The sequence below is a fragment of the Amblyomma maculatum genome, chromosome 11 (assembly GCF_055883805.1).
Source record: "Amblyomma maculatum isolate TAMU_Amacu chromosome 11, ASM5588380v1, whole genome shotgun sequence".
NCBI classification, from domain to species: domain Eukaryota; kingdom Metazoa; phylum Arthropoda; class Arachnida; order Ixodida; family Ixodidae; genus Amblyomma; species Amblyomma maculatum.
Genome location: NC_139354.1, coordinates 73,084,307 through 73,090,627, shown reverse-complemented (window position 1 = coordinate 73,090,627; position 6,321 = coordinate 73,084,307).

Sequence of the window (6,321 nt, the reverse complement as noted above, 5' to 3'; positions counted from 1 at the left end):
TGTGTGAATGAACGTCTGCGGGTCCCGTGAAGTAGATGCAAGTTGAGAGACCTACAGTGGAACGTTTTTGTGCAGTTACTGGTAAGTACATTCCTCCACAAGAAATAGGTGCTTTTTCAAAGGAATTACAAACAGAGGTATTTAATCAATACCTTGCTCGTCATTTTGCATTAAAAAAACGCGGAATGTGGTTTTATTATGGTTATTTGCAGAAGAATGTCTTCTACATTCATATGAAACAAGCTCATATTTTGTTCAATAAGAGTGATAAAACAAATGCATGCCTTTATATCACCAGCAACACTCTCATGTGCAGCGGATGCCTTGACAAATGCGTGCATGCAAACGATTGCGATTCCTAAAGAATGCATTATCAGTAATCGGGAATTCCCTCATTGCCACTCTAAATAGAAAGCTTTAGGATTATATCAGTTGCAGTATTTTCTCATCCTGAGTACATCAAGTAAAACTAATTAATTGAAGGAGTACGCCGCATTAATATATAGGGTTTCCACGAAAACGCCTTTCAGTGAAGCTTTGCCTGACCGCACATTTACATCGGAGCTTCACACATATCTATAGGTCACGTGCGTACTCCACCGTCGCAGCATTTTAACACTTTTAGTGGTCTTCAAGGCACACAGGAACACCGTTTTTGGTCGTAATCATAGACGCGGACTCAATATTGTTAAGGATGTGTTCTAATGTATTTCGTGTAAATTTTAGGACAATAATGAAGTGTAATCCAAATCATTGTTCACAACTTTTCGGCGAGTTTTCTACCACAAGGTCATCATCATATTCCCATATTCCTCCAATTAACCAGGTCCTGTGCGAGCTGCATCCACTATACCCCTGCGAACATCTTAATCTCATCCACCCACCTTATTTTCTGCCGCCCCTGCTACGCTTTCCTTCTCCTGGAATCCAGTTTGCTGCCCTAAGCGACTGTTGGTTATACTTTCTTCGGGCTACATGTCATGCCCATGCCTATTGCTTCTTCTTGATTTCCCTGAGACTGTTGGTGATTTGAGTTATATCTCTGACCCACTTTGCACGTTTCCTCTATCTCTGAACGTTACTCCTACCATTTTTCTTCCCATAGCCCTTTGCGTGGTCCTCAACTTAAGTAGAACCCTCTTTGTCAGCTTCCACGTTTCAGCAGCATAGGTAAGTACAGGTAAGATGCAACTGTTGTATACTTTCCTCTTGCGCGATACCGGTAAGCTGCTAATCATAATCTGGGAGTTCTTGCCAAATGCGCTCCATCCCAGTATTATTCTCCTTGTTATTTCCCTTACAAGTTCCGGATCTGAGGTTACTACCTGTCCTAAATACATATATTCACCTACTACTTCCAGTGCTTCGCTACCTAATATGAACTGCTGTTCCTTCTCTAGGCTAATGAACACTACCTTAGTCTTCTGCATATTAATTTTCAAGCCCACTTTTGTTTACTTTTCCTGTCTAGATCATCAATAACTCTATGCAATTCATGCCCTCAGTTACTTAGCAAGGAATATCTATCATCAGCATATCTCAGATTACTGAGGTATTCTCCATCTACTGTTATCCCTAACTGCTCCCATTCCAAATCTCTGAATACTTCTTCTAAGCAAGCAAGCTGTGAATAGTACTGGGGAGATCATGTCTCCTTGCGTATCATCTTTATTTATAGGAATTTTGTTACATTTCTTTATGCAGAACTATGGTTGCTGTGCACCCTCTATATATATCTTCCAACACTTTTACGTACGGTTTGTCTACACCCTGATTTCGCAATGCTTGCATCACCGCCGAGGTTTTAACTGAGTCAAATGCTTTTTCGCAGTCAATGAATGCTATGTATAAGGGCTGGTTATATTCCGATCATTTTTCTATAACCTGGTTGATGGTATAGATATGATCGATTGTAGAGCATCCTTTCTGAAAACCTGCTTGACCTTTTGCTTGGTTGCAGTCTAAATTTGCCCTGATTCTATTAGCGATTACTTTGGTAAATACCTAATACATAACAGCTAGTAAGCTAAATGGTCTCTAATTTCTGACGTCCTTAGGGTCCCCTTTCTTATGAATTTAGATAATGTTTGCGTTTTTCCATGGTTCCGGTATTGTCGATCACACCAGGCATTGCATATACTGGGTGGCCAGTTTTTCAGGCACGATATCCCCCCGTCCTTCAAGCAATCTATAATTACCTGATCCCCTCCAGCGGCTTTCTCCATTTTCATAGTTTCTAAGGCATAGGTTCAAAAGGCAAATTAGGATCATTATAATTAAGTGAAACATACTTTGTTCAATGTGAAAACTAGCTAGATCCCTCGCTTGCAATGGACATCTTGGGATCTAAAATGTTTGTCAACTCTTCGCAAATTAGAAACAGGCAGTCATTCACCACAAGTTCATGCCAAGAGTTCTTGAAAATTTTGTTTTTGAAAAAGTTGTATGGCCATAATAGTGACATTCTCCGCAGCTAATCTTCAAAAAGCGTTCGTATTAAATGCGTAATACTTTTTCTCCCCTTTTCCAACTGTGATCAGAAAAAGATGCGCTTTAGACTGGATATAAATGAACTGCCTCTAGATATTTCCATCCCATCAATTTTAACGCAAGAAGGTTTGCTAAACGAAGCCATCTTTCTTACTTGTACAATTTGGATGAAGAATACGTTTAATAGCTTTTTCTGCAAAATAAGGGACATTAAGAGCAAGCTACGGCTTTTCTATAGTCATTTCTTTTTTTAGAGTGGCGGATAGGATCGATTAAATTTTTTCCAGATACGGAATGCTACATTGTGCAGCAGCGCATTTCCCAGCAACTCTGAAAAAAAAAAAAAAAACTGCACGTAACGGACAAAATCTCCATCTAAGGAACGTATTTAGATTCATTGCTTCGCGGTACAAAGTTATAAGTCATTCCAACGTATCTTTATATTTAAAGTATTTAAAAATTTGTGAAATTGTCTTGGTGACCTGCCTTTACTATTAGTGTTCGTTTTTCTATTGAAAAAAACGAGCCAATATTCTTTCCTACAAACTAGTTAAAGAAAATATAGTAATGTTTCTCTGATATGAACATTTCTTGTACTGGTTTTTTTGGTGAAGTGGTTGTAGTAACTGAAATTTCTGTAATAACATCAGACCTCTTTGCAGGTAAGCAACATGCTGCAGAAATCAAATAACAGAAAAGTGCTACACAACTAAAAAAAAGCTCTTTCTTCACTAGAGACAAAGAAAATATTTTAAAATCTTCTCGAAATGCTTGTTCAGTTTCTTCCGGCTGGGGTGACAACAAGTGGGAATACAATATAACATTTCTACATTGTACGCCGCAGAAAAATACTTCATCTCGCATATTGCTGTAAAATACCTGACTGCCCTAGTAGGCAAAACATTACCATGGCCCTCCTATACCTTCAGTGCATAGGTACAGCACAAACTCGTACCTAAAGCATGCCTTCAATATAGGAGAAAAATCCGACTTTCTCAAACCTAAGCTAGCTACAATCGCATTTGCAGTATAAGCGGCGTGGCAGAGAAAACAGCATTCGCGCAGACAATTTTAAATTTACACATTTGATAGCCACGGCACTGCCTTTAAGTTAAAAGCCAATAAGGCCCAGCAGGCTAACAGAACAAGAATTATAACACTGCTGATTTTCTACTCACGATTTAAGGTATGTCCACTTGACCTAACATTTCTAGTGACGTTTCTCTTCGCAATGCAGTAGTAGCCAAAATGAGGAAAAGTACGTGTAAAATCTCTGCAGAACACACCACTGCTCTTTCGCTGATTTTCCAAAATTTTCCAGCAGAAAACAACTTTTTCGTAGCTGACACAGTTCTAGGGTTCAATTAATGGTCACAATAAATTGATTGCACAGCACCACGAAACCAGCGACGGAAAGAAACACCACACGCTCACGCCACGCGTCGGATTCTCACATCGATATGAAACTGCAGACGTGTGCTGCGACTTTTCAACTAACCACGCATTGCTTTTTCGGCCCAAAGAAAGTGAGCTCCGACTGAGATCGTGGCGGTGAAACCACACGTAGCTAGTATTCGCGAGCGGGCCCTGGAAACCACGCAGCAGTTGCCTCTCTACTGCTACTCTCTATGATCCGAGCTTTGAATTGATCTCGTTATATATGAGTACAACTCCTCCTCTCTTCCTCCTCCCGCGCTGTCTTCCTTTTTTCCCCTGAGAACTGAGATGTGGCGCCCTCTTGAGGCAGCCGCGGTACCTAAAGCGTCGGCCCCTGTTGCCAGCGATGTGCATGTGGGCGGTTTTTGTATTTGGTACTGCATTCCTTCACCCCGTTTCAGCTGGAAGGCGCGGTCATGGCTCTATCGATTGACTTGTAGTGTAGGAGAATTCTCAAAGGTAATTCCCGATCCTATATCTTCTGTTTGCGCGCTTTAGTTCCACATCGATAGGAAGCGCCAGAGGCGTTAATTAGGCATCGTGTTTCATTTTCGCACTGAAGGGCCGCTAATTTATTTCATGGCAAGGCAAAAACTTTGTGCCATTCAAGCTTCGGCCGTAAGAAACTTCACGCAAGGGACCTCGGCGAACTTATTCTGCGCGATCATCAGTACTCATAGCGACGCGCAATTTGCGGCCAATGCTGTGTTTGCTGTCGGCTGAGCTGGAAACAACTGGTAGCTTAGAGTTTATTTCTTTCTTAAAGAGGGAAAAGGACGCAAAAGTTACACTTATTTATAATTTCACTCTTGTTCGTGGTAGTTTCTATTAGGTACCAAAACGCTTTTGGGCAAGCAAAAAAAAAAAGGGAAGCGTTTTCAGAAAAGGAGGCTGACTATTCGCTATTGAGCGTAGAAAACGAAGTCCGCATTGTGACTGTAATTTATACTCCTGCAAAATTCTATATGATTATTTTCCTTTGTCACACTGTGTGCATATTGCTGCTCTGAATGCTTCCGATATTAGATGAACTGATGATTTTCTTAGGGCGCAACATTTCTTCGGCGAGCTCATGCGTGGCTTCAGTTCAGTTCAGTCGTTCAGTCGTGTCCGACACTTCGTGACCCTATGGACCATGTCACACCACGTTTCCGGTCTCCCACTATCTTCCTAACATCACATAACTTCATCTGCAGTGCCTCGAGGAAGCCATCTAACCATCGCGTTCGCTGCCTACCTCTTCTCCGGCGACCCTCAACGTTTCCCAACATCAAATCTTTCTCCAGCGACTCCTCTCTTCTCATCAGATGACCAAAGTAGCTGAGCTTTCACTTTAGAATTTGACCCTCCAATGAGCAGTCAGGGTTCATGGTCGACAATATGGACTGATTTGATCTTCTGGCAGTCCAAAGAACTCTCAAGAGTCTTCGCCAGCACCACAATTCAAATGCGTCAATTCTTCGGCGGTCAGCCTTTTTCACAGTCCAACTCTCGCATCCATACATCACAACTGGAAAGACCATAGCACGAGTTATACGGATCTTGGTTGGCAGACTAATGTCTCTGCTCTTTACTAGGCGGTCAAGGCTAACCATTGCTCGCTTTCCCAGAAGCAGGCGTCTCCTAATTTCATGGCTGCAGTCTCCTTCTGAGGTAATTTTGGAGCCCAAGAACAGAAAATCTGTCACAGCTTCCACTTCTTGTCCATTGATGCTCCAGGACTTGATGGGGCAAGACGCCTTGATCTTTGTCATTTTAATGTTCAGTTTAAGCCCAAAATTCTCACTCTCTTCTTGCACGCGCATCAGAAGTCTCGTGAGTTCCACTTCACTTTCTGCCATTAAAGTGGTATCATCCGCATATCTAAGGTTGTTGATACATTTTCCAGCACTCTTCGCTCCAGCTGAAGACTCGTCCAGACCAGCCTTCCTCATGATGCACTCGGCATATTGGTTAAATAGGCAGGGCGACAGTATGCAGCCTTGCCTCACTCCTTTCTCGATCGGAAACCAATCAGTAAGACCATGCCCAGTTCTGACTGTGGCCTCTTGCCCTTAGATCCTACCTTTTTCCACTTGTTTACGGAGCAGAGTAACGTGTTTGTTGTCACCCCTTTTGAACCCTTAGAAATAAGGCTACTCGTATTTATAAATAAACGCGATCGAATATGCCGGCTGCGAAAGTATGAAGGCCCGTGAAACTTGGGAATTTCAAATTTCCGTTATACTCGACGAGGTGAGCCCTGCTAGCATTGAATCAGTTAACGTGCCAGTGGGCCTTAGGGAGTTTATGGCGCTATATTGTTTATTCTACGCTGCGTGAACAACAAAAGTTTCTATCTAATCCTTAGACATCAAATGTTGGTTTCGTAATACGAACTGCCCGGGACAAAAC